Source organism: Sciurus carolinensis, chromosome 13, assembly GCF_902686445.1.
Source record: "Sciurus carolinensis chromosome 13, mSciCar1.2, whole genome shotgun sequence".
NCBI lineage: Eukaryota > Metazoa > Chordata > Mammalia > Rodentia > Sciuridae > Sciurus > Sciurus carolinensis.
In genome coordinates, this window is record NC_062225.1 from 9,927,123 (window position 1) to 9,946,440 (window position 19,318).

Sequence of the window (19,318 nt, forward strand, 5' to 3'; positions counted from 1 at the left end):
TATTTCTCATTCTTGGTGCCCAGGACATACCAAACCAAAATATACTTCTGCAGCCTATTTTCAGCAGATTATTCTGAGAAATCACAGCTATCAGAGTAGCTCTTAAAAGCTGTCCTTTTGTTTTAAAAAATTTTATATCTATACAGGAAATTTGCACCGAAGTATAGTTAGTATCTATCCCTGGGGGGATTGGTTCCAGGACTCCTGAGGATACCAGAATCTGCAGATGCTCAGGTTCCTTACATAATCTGGCATAATATTTGCATAGAACCTGTGCATATCTTCCTCTGCACTTAGAATTGTCTCTAGATTTTTTATGATACCTAATACAATGTACATGCTATATAAAGAGTTGTGATACTGTATTGTTTAAAGAATAAGGGCAAGAAAAAAGTCTAGCCAGGCATGGTGGTGCACACCTATAATCCCAACAACTGAAGAAGCTGAGGCAGGAGAATAGCTAGTTCAAAGTCAGACTCAGCAACTTAGCAAGGCCCCACGCAACTCAGCAAGACCCTGTCTCTAAATAGAATTTTTAAAATGGGCTGGGGATGTGGCTCAGTGGTTAAGCATCCCTGGGTTCAATCTCCAGTAGCAAAAAAAAAAAAAAAAAAATCTATATATGCTTAGTGGAAGTGCAATTATTTTGTAATGTTTTCAGTCTGCACTTGATGAATCTGCAGACATGAACCCACAGACACAGAAGACTTCCTTCTGGGAGATTTGTTACCTGAGAGATTTATCTGCATGATAGCCCCTTTATTCCCCATGTTTCCTCCCCTCACCCTTCCATTGCTTGTGTGGCCTCCCAAACCCCCATCCCTCATTCCTTTCTGTGGCTGAGGATGCACTATAGTTTTGAGCCACATGATCTTTTTTTACTCTCGTATTTTGTGGGACTCTAGTATGTACGCACATAATTAAGATGGCTTTCCTCCTGTTAATCTGTCTGATGTCACTTTAACTTGCAACCCAGTGAGCCTAGAAGGATGGAGGGAAGCCATCTTCCCCTCCCTTACTTCATTTTGCAGGTCTGCTTGCTGGGTGTTGAGGTTGCTTCCTAATAAAAGAAGATTGGCAGGAATCGTCCTTAGCTAGGTTGCCGCCCACCTCCACGACCGGTTCCTTGGGATGAATTCCCAGACCTGGAGCCACTGTGGTGACTCAGACATCGCTGCCAACCCGCCCTGGGGAGGGGCTGTGCCCGAGATGCCTTTTCAGCAAACTCGTAAGTAGGAAATTCAGGGAGGAATTGGGAGCTGCTGCTCCCTCAAGTTCCCTTCTCTTTCCTCTTACGGCATGTGGCTTTTTTAAAAAGGCTCCAGTAAGATTTCTCTGTTTCAGTCCCATAGAGAAAATGATTTGCGGCTCAAGAAACCCTACAATTGTGAAAGAATGGGCAGGATGAGGAGAGCAGGGACTTTCTGGAAGTGCGTTCCACTCCACGGCTGCCCATGAACCTGGCAGGCAGGGAGCAGATCCTTCAGTGCTTTCTAGAATCCTCCTCACCCGAGCAAATGCTGTGCCAACCCAGGGAAAGCAGATGGGTAAGCTCTGCCCAGAGGAGCACTGGAGACTCACACAGGGAGATCTCCCCTTCCACAACCACAGAAGTGCTGTGTGACCCGGGAGAAGTGCCTTCCCTCTCCTGCGCTTCAATGACAGTGGCCTCATCCAAGGGACACGCAGCCACGGAGCTGCTGGGCTCCATTCTTGCAGGCTCTGCCAGTAGCTTGGCATGGTGACATCCATTCCTGGCGCAGGTGGCCTTCCCCTTTCAGCTGCTCTTTGGACTCTGGGATATGTGTCAGGTCTAAGATGTCCTTGAGGCAGGTCGGCCACATGGGGACAGGGCAGCCCCTTCCCATCTGGGCCCTGAGGCTTCTTGCCTTTGGAGACCTTAAAAGGCTTGCAGGAGCCAGGGACTGGGTTCTTATCTCCTGAGCGGGGCCAGTGTTCTGGATATGCCTTATTTATAGCGCTGCTAACAAGTGCCCACGCGGCTGGGGCCATCCACCAAGGCAGTCTGCCTGTGGGGACGCGTCTCTGCTGGTCAGGCAGCAGGGTAGAAGACAGGGCTCTGACTCCGCAGGTAAGAACCACAGGTTCTTGTCCTTTTCTCTCCCGTGCCATCTTCCCAGTCTGTGCCTGCAGCTGGGTTGGACACCAGGCTGTACTGGCATCCTGCTCTGTGCAGAGTGTCCCAGCCCTGGGAGGCAAGGCCCGGGCACTGAGGGTGGGCAAATCCCAGCAGAGACCCAGGTGGCACTGGCAGCTGTCTTCCACCAGCAGCAAAGCCCTCTCCCCCAGGCTGCAGGGACAGAACGGAATCCCCACTGCACAGAGTTACCCTGGTGCCCACCTGGAGACAGAGATTGGGAGGGAGCCCTCACGCATCTTGCCCTCTCTCAGTGGGAATCAGTTCTGAACTGAAAACTGGGTTTTTTTTTTTTTTTTAAGAGAAAGGAAAAGGAGAAAAATTATAAAATAAACATCCAAAGGGAGGAAAATATCACAGTGCACTTGAGATTTTTCTTTCTGACAGTATTTCCGGATGGCCTGGGGTGAAAAGGCAAATTACCAATGAATCTGGTTATGCTGGGAAAGAATGTTTAGACAAGATGACTTGTTACAGCTGATGGTTTGAAAGTCCAAAAAGCTGTTGCGTGCTTTGGAAAGGAAATTCATGGATATTTTACTAATTTCTAGAGCTGGGCATACACTAAGATACATAGTCCTGAGAAATGCTCTGACCAATTGTGAATGATCTCACTACTGATAGAGTGACTCTGTGACAGGAGATATCCTATACGTAAACATACTCCAGCCAACTCCACTGGCTCAAGTCTAAGGAAAGAAGGAGGGAGGGAGGGAAGCAGGGAAGGAAAAAAGAAATCGTCAGGCTAGTTGTTTTCTCTTTTAACTAATTTTGAAGTCTAAATATGGTATTAACACCTGATTTCCCAGCTGATGATGATATTTTATCTCATATTTATAGGTTGCTGTTGTTGTTTTGTTATTGTTGTTTTCAAGGAATGCTATTTTAATTTTGTCTTATTGTTCGGCTCTTGAGAAGATGTACTGTAATCAAGTCTATTATGCATTGAGATTCTTCCTATCTTACAAAAGTTGTTTGTTCGTTTTTAAATGAGGGGAAGGATAACCAATTCAAATGATTTTATTTTGGAGGCTTCTTCTAATATTGAGAAAAAAATGGTTTGTTTGTTTGGTACTGGGATCAAACTCGGGCCTTGTGTGTACTAGGCAAATGCTCTACCACTGTGCTATACCCTCGGCCTTAGGAGAATATCACAAAGTGGGAGGGCCATGAAAAGTGGCAGATTTTCCCATCCAGGGTTCCCTGAATGCCCACTCACCATCTTGCCTGACTTGAAGCATCTTTTGCACTTGGAGATTTTATCATTCCCTTTAACGCTTCCAGAGCATTCTGTTTAGTGTTTCCAGAGTTCTCAGTCAATTTCAGATCCCTGAGGTATATGACTCAGTATTCCCACAGCCTGAAGTACAAGGACCTATGCCTTCCTACCCATCTCCAAAATAGCCAACATTTACAATCTATGGGCCAGAGATACTGATTTTAAGTTGTCCTCTCCCCACTGGAAAAAGAGGTGAAATTATATTCACAGCATTTATATTTTCTTCTGTTTTTTTTTTTTTTCTTTTCATACAAATAATGTAAGTTCACCTTAGAAATGACACAGCGGTAGAGAACAGAAAATGGAAAACTATGGGTAGTGTAGTTCCATTATCCATGGATAACCAGGATAACCACCAGTAGCTTTTTATGGTTTATCTGAACTATTTCTTGATTCTAAGCTATCCTTGACTGGAAGATCAATCATTACTATAATAGGAGTTTTAAAAGAGAAGAGATACGTTAACACCTTTAATAATTTAGAGTCCTCCCCCCACATACAGGTTTATGTTTGGGGATTCATCTTAAAATACACCAACCTTTACAACATAGTGAGGTTTCTTTTTCTCTTTTAAAAATAGTATATGTAACCAGGTTATTTGGTAACCTACTTTTTGTACAATTTACGGTCAACCTACTTTTACAGTCTAGTCAAAGTTGAATTCCTTGAAAATTGGTTATATCAATATGACTTTATGACTCCTTTCAGTTAGTCAGTATAGTAAAGTATTCATAATGGTTTCATAAATGGAGATTTAGATAAAACATTTTATTATTCTATAACAACTTATTTCACATCTGATCCATGTGATGATTTCTATACTATCATCACTCCCTTGGAGTCACAAAAAAACTCAACTACCTGTGTCTTGTCTGGCCTGCTCCTAGCAAAGTGTGCCAAGCTGATTGTTTTCTTCATCACTATTGATTTCTCAGCAATTCATCACTTACTGCCATTATTTTAAAATATGGATGAAAAATAGAAACAAACTAAAGTTTTGAGCAATTTGATATACATCAGAATATATTTCATAAATATTATAATTTTTAAAGTATAAATTAGAAAATCGACTGGGATTGAACACTGGGCTTTTTTGCCCATGCTAAACATATGCTTTACCACTTAAGTTTTTTTTTTTTTTAATCAAATTTAACTTTGAGAAAGTTTTTAAAACTTGAGGCCTCTATTAATTTAAAAGATACATTTTTAGATAGAAGAGGAATAAAGTTCCATTTTAACATAGAAATTCTGCTGTAGTTAAAGAGTAACATGGGGAAAAGCATGGTGCACTCCTGGAATTCCAACAACTCAGGCGACAAGAGGATCCCAGGTTCAAGGTCAGCCTGGGCAACTTCGGGAGACTGTCTGAAAGTGAAAAATAAAAAGGGCTGGGGCTGTACCTCACTGTTGAGTAAAGAAAAAAGTCCATCTCCAGTATCACAAAATAATAATACTGAAAAAAATTCAAATTGAAAGAAACCAGTATCAAGCCAGTTCCATGTCGTGAAATGTTTGATGTCTATTAAGGAGACTTTAATTTGATATTAAGGGGAAAGTGCAAGAATTTTACTTTGGTCTCCAAGAAATAAGGGTTCTTTTGGTGCCTGGGCCCAGCTAAATGGTATAACCATGTGGTAGCTGAAGTGTGTGGTAGCTGAAGGGACTGTGGGGACCTCTGTAGCTCTATGTAAAAGCCACCGTAGTGTTTTGTGCCTGGGCTCAGTGCTGGCCAGAGCAGCCTAGACTAATTCCAAGATGTCAGTTCATGGTTTAGTATAAACAAAGTAGAAAATGACCATGTCAATTATCCTATTCCAAGTCACATTCTTTGTAAGATGATAAGGTGGATAAGGAACAGATACAAAGGGTTAAATGAACAATCATATTTAATAATTTGCCATAACTAAAACTAGTGAACAATATAATTGTTCTAAAGTATTGAAACCATTTCAGTATGGTTTTAGGCCATTGTGCAACTATAACCAGGATGGTCCTATCTAGTCTGGTGTTATTTTACTATTTTGATACATTTGACAATAAGGAACATAATTATCTCTAATTGCAATATAGCCATAGTATGGGATGAAAAACAAAGTTTGCACAGAATTTTTTTAAAGAGGACAGAAATTTCTGGCTATGTTTCCCAGGTTGGCCCTGAACTCCTGGGCCCAAGCAATTCTCCTGCCTCAGCCTCCTGAGGAGCTAGGACTATAGGCACATGCCTTCAAGACGGGCTTCACAAAATTTTTAATTTTAAAAAATTAGCAACAAAGCATACAATGAATATTCAGAATATATTACCTTAGCTGAAAAAAAAACCACTGAAATATATAAAATTATTATATATGAGAGATAAGATTAGAAGTCATTTTATATTTTTCTCTACATTTTAAATGGCTTACTAAATTTTCTACAGTGTGACTGTGAAAGTTTTGAATTGAGAAATTTCCTGCAACTCAAAAGCATTCCAATTATTACCACCTATTATAAAAAATGGTAAATAAGCAATCAGAATTATTAGCTTCTTAAAACAATAGCTAAAAATTATTGAATGATGACTATATCTGGGAACACAGTATCAACTCATTTAACAAAATAGCTCAATAGGTAAGTATTATTATTATTATTATTTGTTATTATTATTCCTTTTTCCAGATAAGGCAATTGAGGTTTCTAACCCTGTGATATACTGTGAAAGTCAAGCTAAAGACATGGTCTCTTTGTTCAAGGACTTTGTGATCTAGTTGGCATTAGATTTAGATAGTGAAAGAGCAATCCTAAGGCCATGTGCAATGGACAGTGGGCTTCAGTGTCATTTATGAGCACTACAGGAACTGAGTATAAAGGAAGGAAGTGCTTGGGGTAAAGTCTGCATGGATGGAGATATGTAGCCTGCAGAAAGGGAGGACTTACCCAAGGTGAGAACTTTACAGATGGAGAAGAATGTGAAGACATGGAGATATGAATACGATCCATCCTAAGGTTCTAGGAAATAGGCTAAATGTGTGTTGCGGAGAAAGACAATTACTCAGGGACAGGGCTGCCTCCCGTCGCTTTGTGCCCTGTGGGACATTTCTAAAAACCAACATTTTAGAAGAGAAAATAAAGATGTGTCTTGTATCCCCAAGGTAAAAGTAAAAAAAAAAAAAATCTTCTATGTAAAGAATCTGACTTGGGACTAATTTGAATTCCAAAGGTAAAATAAAATGAAAGTCTGGGTAGGGAGGCAACAGAGGTGGCACCAGCGAGCGTGCCAGGCGCTGGTGAGCGCATTGTACGCATGCGCACACTTGCGATCCACCTGGCGACCCTGAGGCTCGCTGCCATTCCTCATATAGGGTACCGGGGCCGTGTGTGGGGAAGCTGGGCTTGAGCCCAGACCTGCAGTGACAGCACTGAGTCGCGTCCAATCAGAAATTGCTGGAAAAGCAGTGCAGAAAGGACCTCATCGTAAAAACGAATGCTCGCTTCCCATTTATATTTGTTTTTTTCCTGTTAAGCTCTTCCTTTAGTTCCAGCTCCCCGGAAGGGTGCTCATCCTCTGGGTTAGACTCCGGGTTGCTGGCTCCGTGGGCAATAAATACCAATATGTGATGATGATATTGGCTTAAGGAGTAGATCCTCTGACTTGGAAGTGTCCTTGATCGAAGCCTCTGTGTGCGTGAGGGTATGTGCACGCACACGGGTGTGTAGGAAGAGAAGACGAAGATGTGGGATAAGTTCTCAACTCCATAAACTTACTTTTGGAACCGCTGCTCTTTTTACCCAGAATCTTTTAAATAATTTTTTAGGAAACAACATCTATATCTCTCTTTAAACACAGTTTAGGAAACAAAAACCCAGATGGGAGAGAATACAGTAGTCTCCATATTCAAAAGCCCAATTTTAATTACATTGAAATGAGACCCAATGGCCAAATATTATGCTTTTCCAATCCCTAAATCAAAAGACAGAGGTCAACCAGTTACAGCAAAACATGGTAGTGTCTGTGCAGCATACAAAGAGCTAAGAGATTCAGGATGGGTAGGAGACAGGCTTCTGTTAGGTTCCTTTTTCTCCATTCCTGCAAATTGAAAATACAAAATTCATATAAGCAGGTGCAAATTCATTGGCACTCAATTAAACAGCCTAGGCAATCATTCAAGTGGGAAAGAAATATTCACAACTACAGCACCACTTCTATCAATTCTCTCAGAGGGAAAAACCTCTGCAGGCAGCAGGGAAGGGTGGGGTAAGGATCTTGTAATTAAAACAGGGTTCTCGACAAGTCAGAGGTTTGGAAATTCATAGTGGCAAGTTCAACATCATTTAAATAATGAAATTTGGATAGGAGAATTGATAAAACTTCAGCTCCCATTATTAAGCAGTAGCAGCAACAAATCCGCTAGTCTGGCTATTGATCAGCTCTGGCAGGATCCTGGCTCCCTGCCCTGAACTGTTTCTACTTTTGTATGCAACGCCTCACTCTTTCCTGGGAAGTGCCAGCAAACTGCCAACCTTGGGCAGGAGCAGCTAGGCAGCTTCACAGAGGCCAAGTGTGAGCTCAGTTTAACGCCAAAGGCTCTTTTTTGAAATTCTTAGATTTGTAAGTTAAAATGCAGCTCTTTCCTGCTCAAAATTCTCCAGCAGCTTTCCAAATCAATATAATCCAAACTTCTAAGCGTAACCTACATACAGAGCCCTGCAGGATCTAAACCCCAGGAATCTGACCTCATCTCTTCCCTCTGTCCCTCTCCACCTAGGGGCCTCCAGTCACACTGTCCTCCCCCGAGGTCTTTGCACTCGGTGGTTCTTGTATTGATCACACTCTTTCTGAAGATAAGCACACAACTTACTCCCTGTTTCACGCACACAATGTCTGAGAGCTACCCCTCAGTACCCATCTAAAATTGTACTGCCATTTACTACCTCCTCACCTGGATTTATTTCTTTCTTATCCCAATTTACTGTTATTTAAGGTGCTTACTGTCATACACACTTGCAAAACACATACATATATACATGTATGAATATTCATATATATGTATGTGTGTATGTGTATGCACATACCTATATATGTGCATGCATATATGCACACACAGAATCATCCTTTAGTATCTACAGAGAATTGGTGCCAGGACCCCTCATGGATACTAAAATCTGCAGATGCCCAAGTCCCTTATATCAAATGATATCATAGTATTTGCATATAGGCTGTAGATATCCTCCCATATCCTTTAAATCATCTCTGGATTAACCGTAATACCAAATAAAATGTAAGACATAAATGCTATGCAAATAGTTGTCCCATCTGTGCAACAACCTGACGGTGTATGTAGTATGCTAAGTCTTAGTTTGAGGACTAAGAAGTAGCTTAACTAAGGAGACACAGCTGCTGTATACATTTCCCACTGCTGCTGTAACAAATTTCTGCAAAGTTAAGTCTCTTAAAGTAACATGAGTTTATTATCTGGCAGTTTTGGAAGTTAGAAGTCTGCAGTGGGTCTCGCTGTACTAAAATCAAAGGCAGCAAGGCTGAAGAGGAGGATCTGTTTCCTTGACTCCTCCAGCTTCCAGCAGCAGCCTGTGTCTTTGACTCATAACCCTTGCCTCCACTTTCTGAGGCAGCCACATAGCATCTGCCCATCTCTCTCTGCCTCCATCCATCCCATGTATGCACCCCTGGGATTACACTTGGGCCACCCAGACAATGCAGGATAATCTCCTTGTGCCATGATCCTTAACCACATCTGCGAAGTCTGTTTCGCCACATGAGGTGACAGGTCCACAGCTCCTGGGGATTGGGAAGTGCACGTGTTGGGGGGACATCCTTCTACAGTCACTGGGAGGCAGAACTGGGATTCGGACCCAGTTGACGTTGGACCCCCAGACTGTTCAGAAAGCCCGTGGTGTTTAGTACATTCTCTTCCCGCCTTGTTGTAATGACAGGAGGATGGAGCGCTCTGGATTCCAGATTCGGGATTCACATGTGACATTGAACAAGACAGCTCATGCCCTGCCGTCCTGCTGTTCTGCAGTGTAGGATGCCAAAGAGTCACAGTTAACTTTAAATGGTATTTTACCTCATCAAAGTAAGCTTTAAAATGACCAGTGTCACTGCAGCCCCAAACCTGTTGTTGACTTTCAAGAAACCACAGAAATGCGATAAAAGCAGGCTGCAAAGGAAATGAGGGCTCTGCCTGGAGACGGGCTGTGCCTGCGCCCATGCAGCGTAGTGCTCACACAGCATGCCCAGCAGCAGCCTGGGGCCACCCAGAACCGGGAACCCATGAGGTAAACGGAGCTGGCGAGGCGGAGCCTTTTAGCACCTGAGGTGCCAGGACAGGACACGGTGACCTGGCTCAGGATGTTCCAGGGTGCACAGGGCCTGAGTAACCGGAGAATGGCGGTGGGCCAGGGCAGGACAGACAGGACTCTAGGAACCAGCCCAGCAGGGTGTCAGAGCAAGCTGATGCACAGGGACAAAGGAAAGGCAGGCACATCCTGCATCAGCAGTAGGTCCCTGTCTGCAGCAGGCAGTGATGGTCTGGGTGGGCCTTGAACTCAGGCTGGGGGTCTGTGATAATCCCAACCTCCCAGGGCTGGAAAGAACCCAAAGGCTGTTTCAAGGCTCAGCCAACGAGATACCTAAGACAGACCTAATCCAGGAGGAAGAGAGGCACACGAAAAAAAGACAGACGCTTTATCTGGTCATGAAAGAAATGAGTTTGAGGGGGAGACAGGAAGTCAGAGACAAGCTGCAGTCTGGGAAAATGAGATGAGGAGAAATTCAAACTTTCCCTCCACGGGTTCAATATTAAATAAATACCTGAAATAAACTGGCAGCTGGTTAACAACAGAAACACATTAACATTTGATAGTAGTTTTACATTAGGTAGCATCCTTCAGTTGGAAGAGTAGGGACCCAGTGTGATCCAACCCACTTTTATGCTTAGGTTCAGGGAAACATAGGTAGCCATGCAGAAATGTGATTGGCAAAGAGGGTGTGTGAGCTGAAGGTAATTGAGTGGGGAACCCAGCAAGGCCTGTCTGTTCAGATTCTTCTTGTCCCCTCTGTGGTATGAGGCAGGACCTTTTCTAGAAGTGAGTTCTGATGGCTTACTCTCAGCCAGAGGAGGCCAGAGAGTTGCTTCATGGCTGCCTCTTATGCACCAAGATGGGGATGAGCTAGAACTTGATGTACAGGTTTTATGGCTGGCTTAGGGGCAAACAGGCTCTGGTTTCTATGATCAGCTTTGGAGAAGAGGATTCTAGTTTTTATGGCTTGTCTCCATGGAGAGAACGAAGGTGAGACCCAGGAGGGATGGGGAAGGGCAGGGAGAAATCTCATCTTCAGTTTGGGGTTTCATTTTCTAAGCCCCACCATTAGCTCAGCAAGGCTCCTGGCTCCCCAAATCTCTATCAGCTGAGTTCTGTCCAGACCTCACCTTCGAGCAACAAGGGGCTGCCCCTACATAGATATACGCTCGTTTCTCCCAGTTGGAGACACGAAGGAGCTTCTAGTGCTTCAAGTATCTGAAGGGACCTCCATTCCTTCAGGTGGGGAGGACTGGGGAACACCCTCAGCTCCTGGACAGCAGGAAGGTGTGATGAGCATGAATTCCAGGGACAAGAGTACTTACCTGGCACATTGCATTATTTCCAACCTTTCCTTAATGTGCATGTCAGTGTTAGAAATTAAAATTAAATATATGTACAGGCTGTGTGTGTTTGTGGCTGAGCAATAATCACAGACTGAGCTGTGGGTACCCTTTGCTCAGCTGTCCACACACATGGTGACTGTAGGGTATATAAAATTTATGGTCCAAACCAGCGACTGTGAGAGCACTTTCATCAATACGATTAGTGTCACATAACGATTTTCTGTGACGGTGGTTCCATGAGGTTATAAAACAGCTAAAATACTCCTCATTACCCAGTTGTTTTGCTTTGTTTTTTGTTCTTTGTAATGCTGGGATCAAACCCAGGGCCTGTGCATTTGCTAGGTAGGAAATCTACTACTGACCTATGACCCAGCCCCTATTTATTCCACTTTCTCAATGTTTTGATGTCTTAAATAACAAGTGACCTTCACCTACAGAATTCACTACAATAATGTTTTAGTCATCTTTTTCTCTACTATGACTAAGGACCCAACCAGAACAACTGTAAAGGAGGAAAAGTTTCTTTGGGGCTTATGGTTTCAGAGGTCTCAATCCATAGGCAGCTGGCTCCATTCCTCAGGGCTTGAAGTGAGGCAGAACATCATGGAGGTAGAGTGTGGCAGAGGAAGCCGCTCACATGGTGATCAGGAAGCAGAGAGAGAGACTCCACTCTCCATAGTCACGGCCCCAATGAACCACTTCCTCCAGCCACACCGCTCCTGCCTTCAGTTACCATCAGTTAATCCCATCAGGGATTAATTCACTAATTGGGTTAAGACTTTCCTCTGAACCTTCTTGTATTGTCTCACACATGAGCTTTGGGGGACACCTCACATCCAAACCATAATAGTTGACACACTATACAGGTCTGTAGCCTAGGAGCCACAGGCTGTATCACACAGCATGAGTGCGTAGCAGGCCAGCCCATCTAAATTTGGGTAAGTACATGCTATGACGTTTACACAAAGATAAAATTGCCTAATGATGTAGTTTGTAGAACATGTCCCCATCATGAAGCTATGTGTGACTGTCAGTTCCATAGGTGTAACCGAGTCCTTGGTGTCTCTGCTAGAGGCAGATCCCATCTCTGGGTCCAAGTCTCATAACATAGGCACCAAGACCCAACGTAGAGCTGTCTTGGGTGCAAGCGTAAGAGTGTAGAGAGAGAATTCAACCTCCATAGGCTTGCCTGCAACCTGCTTTCCACAGTCCTCAGGTGGGAAGCCAGAGTGCCTCCCCAATACGCTATTGACATCCGGGAACTGCGGTCCCCACTGCTAGCCTGCTCTGCTTTTGTGACATTGTCTTAAGATGGACTGCTTTTCTGCTCTGCGTCCACCGCTCAAGTTCATAAGGAGTCCTTCCACATCTGAGTTTTAAGTTCGACCACTTACCCAGGACACGGTGCTGCACGCCTGTAATCTCAGCAGCTCGAGAGACTGAGGCTGGAGGAGCATGAGTTCAAAACCAGACTCAGCCACTTAGTAAGGCCCTAAGCCTCTCAACTCAGCGAGACCCTGTCTTTAAATAAAATATAAAAAGGGCTGGGGATGTGGCTCAGTGTTAAGCGCCCCAGGGTTCAATCCCCAGTACCAATAAAAAAAAAAAAAAAAAGTCTGGCAACCATCTCAGTCTGATGCTGCATAGTGAGCTATGAAATCAGTTTGGCATAGGGAGGCCAGAATATTCCTAAGTTAGATCACCTATATAGGAAAAACAAATCGCAGCCTTGCTGCTCCCGCAGCAAGGATAAGAATTCTTTCATTGCAGAGGGAGGGGGCGTGGAAGGGGTTGTGGTGTAAAATTGCACTTCCCAGTGCAGGTTGCCTGTCCCAGGGTGTGCGACCCCCTGCTGTGAACTGCATCTGCAGGTTTCCCTTTTCCTCTTGCCTGCATCTTCCTCCTCCTGCCTCTCAGGCATCCTCCCTCTGCAGATGGCAGAAATGCATCCTTGAAGCCAGAGCTGATAAAATGCTTTCCTGCTTGATCCATTCTATCGACATGACTCTTTATCGAAAAGGAAAAATAAAGAACACCGAAACCGTACACCTATCACCAAAAATTGTATGGTCATGGCAGCAGCGACGTCTGAGAAGCTTAAAAGCAGCAGTGTTAATTATTAGCAATGCCAGCTTCTTCTGCAGCATCTGTGGCCCAGCCTAATTCATGCCTAAATGTGGGAGTGCCAGGTGGTGTGTGTGTGTGTGTGTGTGTTCTGATGCACCTCCCTTTGTGCCACAAAATAAGTGGAAAATATCCCAGTCCAAGATTTGACTCTTCTTCTTCATTGTTTCAGGGTCTCTGCAGCTGGGGGTGGGCGCTTCCAGCTTTTTCCTGTGATTGGGCAGAAGGTAGATTTGGGAAGGGTAGATCCCACATCAAAGGCAGGCTTTCTGTGACTGCTATGGGGGAGGGGAGAGAAGGGGACCCTCATGCAGAGCGGAAGGGAGTGACCCTCAGGAGGATGTCCGGAAGCAGAGGGGAGCAAACTGCAAAGGTACTTGAGTAGACATGCTGTTTCCATTCCTTACCATATGTTTTTCATTCCCGTTTTGGTTACTTTTGGCTTGAATTATGGAGCTTGGTTGAGGTAACTTGGATGCAATTGCTTTGAGACATCAAAAATGAATACTGACTTGTTTGGGGTGGGACGAGGGAATGACAGTAAGTGGCTAAGACAGAACACACATTGCCTTTCCAGAAAGCTGGAAAATTCCTCTCTTCCCTTTTTCTTATGGGAGTAGAGAGTCTTTTTCTAAGAGCCCAGAGCACTTTGACTAATGCAATTGGTAAAACATCACATCCGGCAGGAAAGATATTCCCAGACTATGAAACAGTGTGGAAAGCAAATACCCTTTAACCAGAGGGCAAGATAGAACGATAAAGGACAAACCCTCTTCCCACAGAAATATGGTGACTTGCTCAATGGCTGTGGCCTTAAATTTAAAAGGAAAAACAAAAAGAGCAGGTGTTGTCCATTGATTAGCTAAAAATACTGAAACACTGCTACAAGTAAAGGTTTCTTCCTGGTATTGTCACTGTTTTGCTGAGGTCTCCAGCAAGTCCTTCCTCTCTTTGTGTTTCACTCGCCTCCCTTCTACAATGCACAAATTTACACTTATAAAGGGCCATTGATAGAGTTTATGAAGTATGTTCTGAAATGTTTAAGTGACTTTCCAATAACAGAAAGTCGGGCTGTGATTTCGAATCATTCCAAATGTGGAGTCTTGCCCTTGTGGGAGACACCGTTGTTTTGTTGGGTTCTTCTGACCTCTGAGTATCACTGATGGTCTCCCTCCTGTGGTAAAATCCAGAAGCCCCTCATTCCTCTGGGAGCAAAGATCAGGGAGTGGAAGAGAAGAGTTTCCCCAGGTCCTAGCACCACCGCCATGTGCTCCCATGTGTCCAGGGGACATTGCTTGATTCCCAGGTGATCAGAGCTGCAGGAAGGGACCAGAAGTGGGAGAGAAAATTGGAGTTGTGGCATTGTTGACTGCAGCCTTATTCTAGTTTCCTAGTTAGCTATGCGACACGAGGTTTGTTGAGTGAAAATATCAGTTTGAAAAATAGTCATTCTGCAATGATTCGGTATCTTGGCCAAAGCGATCTATACCATAACTGACCTAGACACTCATTTTCTCATTCATTCAATCAACCAATCAATGAAAGAGAACACAAAAAATGACCTAAAGACACAACGTGGAGGCGCAGTTAAACTGCAGTTTTTAATTTAGATTCTTTTCATCTGGAGAGATTTGTTGTTAATGATAGGTCACATCTGTCAGGGCAAAAATGTTATCTGAAAATTAATTTTAATTGTCACTATGTCTCCTTGTGGCTCGCGGTTTGGTTTGTAGATCATGTGTCATCTAGAGCTATAATTCTGTAATTAAAAAGTAAATCAAAGCAGGAGGAAACTATAAATCAAGCAGAAAATATTTGTCTTCTGAGTGACCCCTTGTTCCCCCGCAGGCGTACTTCCTCAGTGGCTTTGCTTTCTCTGGGAAGGACCAACCATCCTTCCTCACGGGGCCCCTGCGTCCACAGGCACCAGCTGTTCATCTCCACACCCAGCGGGCTGCCAACTTGAGAAAGCCAGACACTGGAAAGAGGTCACAGGGGAGGCCACCCCTGTCCTCACCCATGACATTGGCATACTGAAAACCCAGAGCAGAAAAGCAAACACGTTACAAACCTGAGCTAACCCACACATCTGTAAGCCAAACAGCTGTTTTCACTCTGACTTTTCCACCCTGACGCTGGGTCACTGCCGAGCCAGCATCCGGTTGGTGGACCCGCACAAGGGCCAGGGAGAGCCGCCCTCACTGTCTTCCTTCACTGGGGCAACAACTCTGGGCTCTGTTGCCAAGGCACACACTACAGGACCCCAAAGGGGACAAAAAGCCGAGGGAACAAAAGGACTTACTGCTGAATGCTGATGTAAATATAAAATAGCACGATGAGGAAATAGAGGCATGTTTTCTATTAAATCAAAGAAGCAGATGTAGAAAACTAAATCCTAGAAAGTTGAGTCCCTGATGGTAAGGATTGTGCTTTGTGAGCCCAGCATGCAACTGTGCCTTCTCCCTGGTAGACATGCTTTGATGTGACAGTTATGACCTCAAGCAATGAGGTAGGATAATTTTGTCTTGTTGATCAGAAAACTGTGTTCATTTTCTTTATCTTAGATGAGCTAAGATGATATCTTAGCTCATCGGGCTTTCTGTATAGTACAATTGTCCCTTGGTATGCACAGGAAATGGGTTCCAGAACCCCAAGAATACCAAAATCCATGAATGCTCAAGTTCCTTATATAAAATTGGCATAGTATTTTCATATAACTTATGCACATCCTCATGAACTTAAGTCATCTCTAGAGGACTTATAACTAATGTAATGCCTACACAGTACTTCATTCCCATGGTACCAGCATAATATTCAGCACATTCAAATTCAGTATTGCTTTTTGGAAGTTTTTGAAATGCTTTTTTACATATTTTTGATCTGCAGAGGGTTGTATCATTGGATGTGGAACCCACAGATATGGAAGGCCAATCAAAGTTAGGAATAGCCTACCCAACACCCACCATCTAAGGACTAGGCATTTGAACCACTGGCTCTGGAACCCGATCCATAACCTCGAGCACAGCAGACTACCACCACAAAGCTCCACATCACTGGCACCAAACCAAATTTGACAGGATCCTCCCAAGCATACCACGAGAATCTGCCCATCCCTCCAAGCTAGTGAAAAGTTGGTGGTGATGGACTGGAACTGTACGTACTGGATTCCCACTGGATAGCCCTGTTTTCCAGGGGATATCTGTACCACATGGAATCTGACCCTAATCTACATCTCTCCCATGAATCTGGCCTGTGTAGTACAGGAGCACAGGGACACTGGGTTGCCACTGGTTCTGTAAAACTCCAGGGGTCCCATGCTCAGGGTCTGGATGGAGCCCCTAGAGCTGAATGGCTTGGTCGCTTTGAGAGACACACTATCCCTCTTCTCCAAAGTCTTGCCCCTCCAGTCCCTCCCTGAGTCATCCCTCTTTCTGTGCCATGTCCATTAGATTCTTTCTCATGCTACCATTGGTTATGAATAAGCTGCTCCTATTATTACTAAATAGGCTATCGATTGAACATGCCTCTGCTCAGGTTCATATGTTGAAGGCCTAACCCTCAATAACTCAGAGTGAAACCTTATTTGGAAATAGGATTGTTACAGGTATAATTAGTAAAGATGAGGTCATTACAGTATACCCCAACCCAGTATTACTAGTGTCCTCATAAAAAAGGGGTATTTGAGCAGACACACACAGGGAGTACACCAGGTCCACATGAAGATGGAGATTAATGAGTCTGTGAACCAAGGAAAGCTCGGAGCTAGAAGAGGGGGACATGGAATGGATCTCAGTCGTGGGCTGTGAATTGGGCCAGTTCTAACACATTACATATCCGCATTTCCTTTATATATATATGAATATGTTTGATTTTGTTTTTGGAGAGACTGGGGATCAGACCCAGGGCCTCGCACATGCTAGGCAAGGGCTCTACCTCTGTGCTCTTACCACATATCCGAGCCACACCACGTACCTCAATGGGTTGAATGCAGAAGCAGACAGAAGGGTCTAGCTCTCCAGGTTCTTCTACTGAGCTAAATATTAAGGAGATCTGCAGAAGTATAAAGCCAAGCCACTCATTTTCACTAGTTGTTTAGTGTGGGAAAATATAGTTATTTTTATTAAAAATAATTTACGGTAACATGGCTTAATATGGCTATTTTTAAATGCATTATTATTTTTTAGTTTCTAAGTTTTCATTTTCACTCTAGTAAATATCAGTAGATGCAACCCACATCAACAGAAGTCCTTTGGGATCTTTAATAACATTAAAGGGATGTGGAGGGGAAGAAAAGGTTGGGAAAAGCTAGTTTAGTTAAACTTGAAATTGATTGCTTTTTGATTCTCAGTACAGTTTTGATTCTACTTAATAGTCCCCATTTATCCCCATTGTATAATAAAATAATGAGTCTAATATAGATAGATAGACTTATTTATTTGCAGTACTGGGGATGGAACTTAGGGCCTCACGCTACCTGGGCAAGGGGCTCTACCACTGAGTGACACCCCAGCAAAGATGCATTTTTTTGGCTTAAATACTCTAGATAATTTTACCATATGTGGTACTCTTACCATGAAGGATGGTTCTATTCAAAGGACAGCCCACTGCCTAACCTGGGGTTAGAGCAGCACAGAATGAACTAGAGGTACACAAATCTCTGTGCTTTGAAGGCATTTGCTTTGCTTTGCTTCTTTTTTTTCCTTTTCTTTTCCCCTTTAAGTTCTATTTTAGGAGCAGCTTTTCACAAGGTTCATTTTCCCAACACATTTTAATGTGATTTTCACACGCATAAGTTTTTGTTCTTGCACATGGATGATTCCACTGACTTGTGAAGCTACCTACAGCCTCTGCTTCCAAGCGCTACCAAATTCTATGACTTGAAGGCATTATTTAAACAGCCTTTGCTGTGACAAAACATGCCAGATGTTTATTTTATTTATTAACTGAATAATCAACACACATGGTGTAAAATTCAAAACGGAAAAAAGGAGACATGAAAATCAGTCTTCTCCCAGCTTCCATTCCGGTGCTCCCAGAACAATTCCTGCTGACGAGGGCAGGCCTGTCCCTCCAAAGATCTTCTAGACAGCCAGCTACATGTGACGTCATCAGGAAGAGTTCTGAGAAACGCACTGCAGGGCAATTTCATCCTTGCGCACTCGCTCAAACCTAGAGAGCAGAGACCACCACACCCCTAGACTCTGTAGGATAGCCTGTTGTTCTCAAGCTGGGTGGACAAAACAGCAGGGTATTAAATCAAGCACAAGAGATGGTGACACAAGTCAGCAGGCAGTGGCTGAGGCTGCTCCAGGGAGCCACAGTGTATCGTTTGACAGGAGACTTTCATGACAGGAGGACATGCCACAGTAGTGGTAAAAAGTCTATTATAGTAAAAGCATAAACAGTTACAGTCATATACTGTCATGATTATTAGGCACCATATACAATTTCATATGCTAGGCTTTTGTATGATGTTAGACTACCACATCACCAGGTGATAGAAATTTTTGAGCTTCATTTTAATCTTATCTCCATAGTGTATAAATGAACGTCATTGACCAAAACAGTGTTTGGTGGTACATGACTATGTAATGGAAATGTGCTCTTTTATTACAAATGGTGATAATGATTTTCATGTTACTCTTTTCACTTAGCACTGTTTGCAGCTGCATAGAATTCCACTCTATGGGTGAATGATTCGTTCCACTCTTTCCCATCTACAGATGTTGAGTTATCACCCATGTTTTACTACTGAAAACAATGCTTTAATATCTGTGTATCTTTGTGTACAACAAATATATACAACCATAACTTTCTGGATCAAAGGGTGTGGAAGACAACATCTCTTAGACTACAATTAAATCAGAGAAAGTCCTAAGTCACAGGTTACCAAGGAATCATGAAGAAGCCATTGATACTGTAAAATAAATATTGAGTCTTCATTGAGTTTCCTGGTATTCAGCACCTAAAATCTTGGAGTCTCCAGAATTGTTGAATGTTTTTATATATGAATGGGTTAATTGGTGTCTGGGAGGTCCCAGCCCTTATCAGGTTGCAGGCTGGTTAAGGGAAAGACTAGACTAAGGCAAAATTAGAACCAAAGACCCAGGAAAC

The 19,318-nt window shown here is 43.4% G+C and overlaps 1 protein-coding gene across 2 annotated transcripts in view; it reads left to right on the top strand.

The window, feature by feature from the left end:
* The first annotated feature begins 1,940 nt into the window (after positions 1-1,940).
* The window catches only part of Fhl2 (four and a half LIM domains 2), a 74,388-nt gene continuing 57,010 nt past the window's right edge, over positions 1,941-19,318 (top strand). Inside the window, exon 1 of one of the 2 annotated variants that reach the window (XM_047523570.1) lies at positions 1,941-2,092. The gene's annotated coding sequence lies outside the window, so the exon portion shown is untranslated. The remainder of the gene's footprint in view (positions 2,093-19,318) is intronic. The other variant, XM_047523569.1, reaches the window with a different exon arrangement.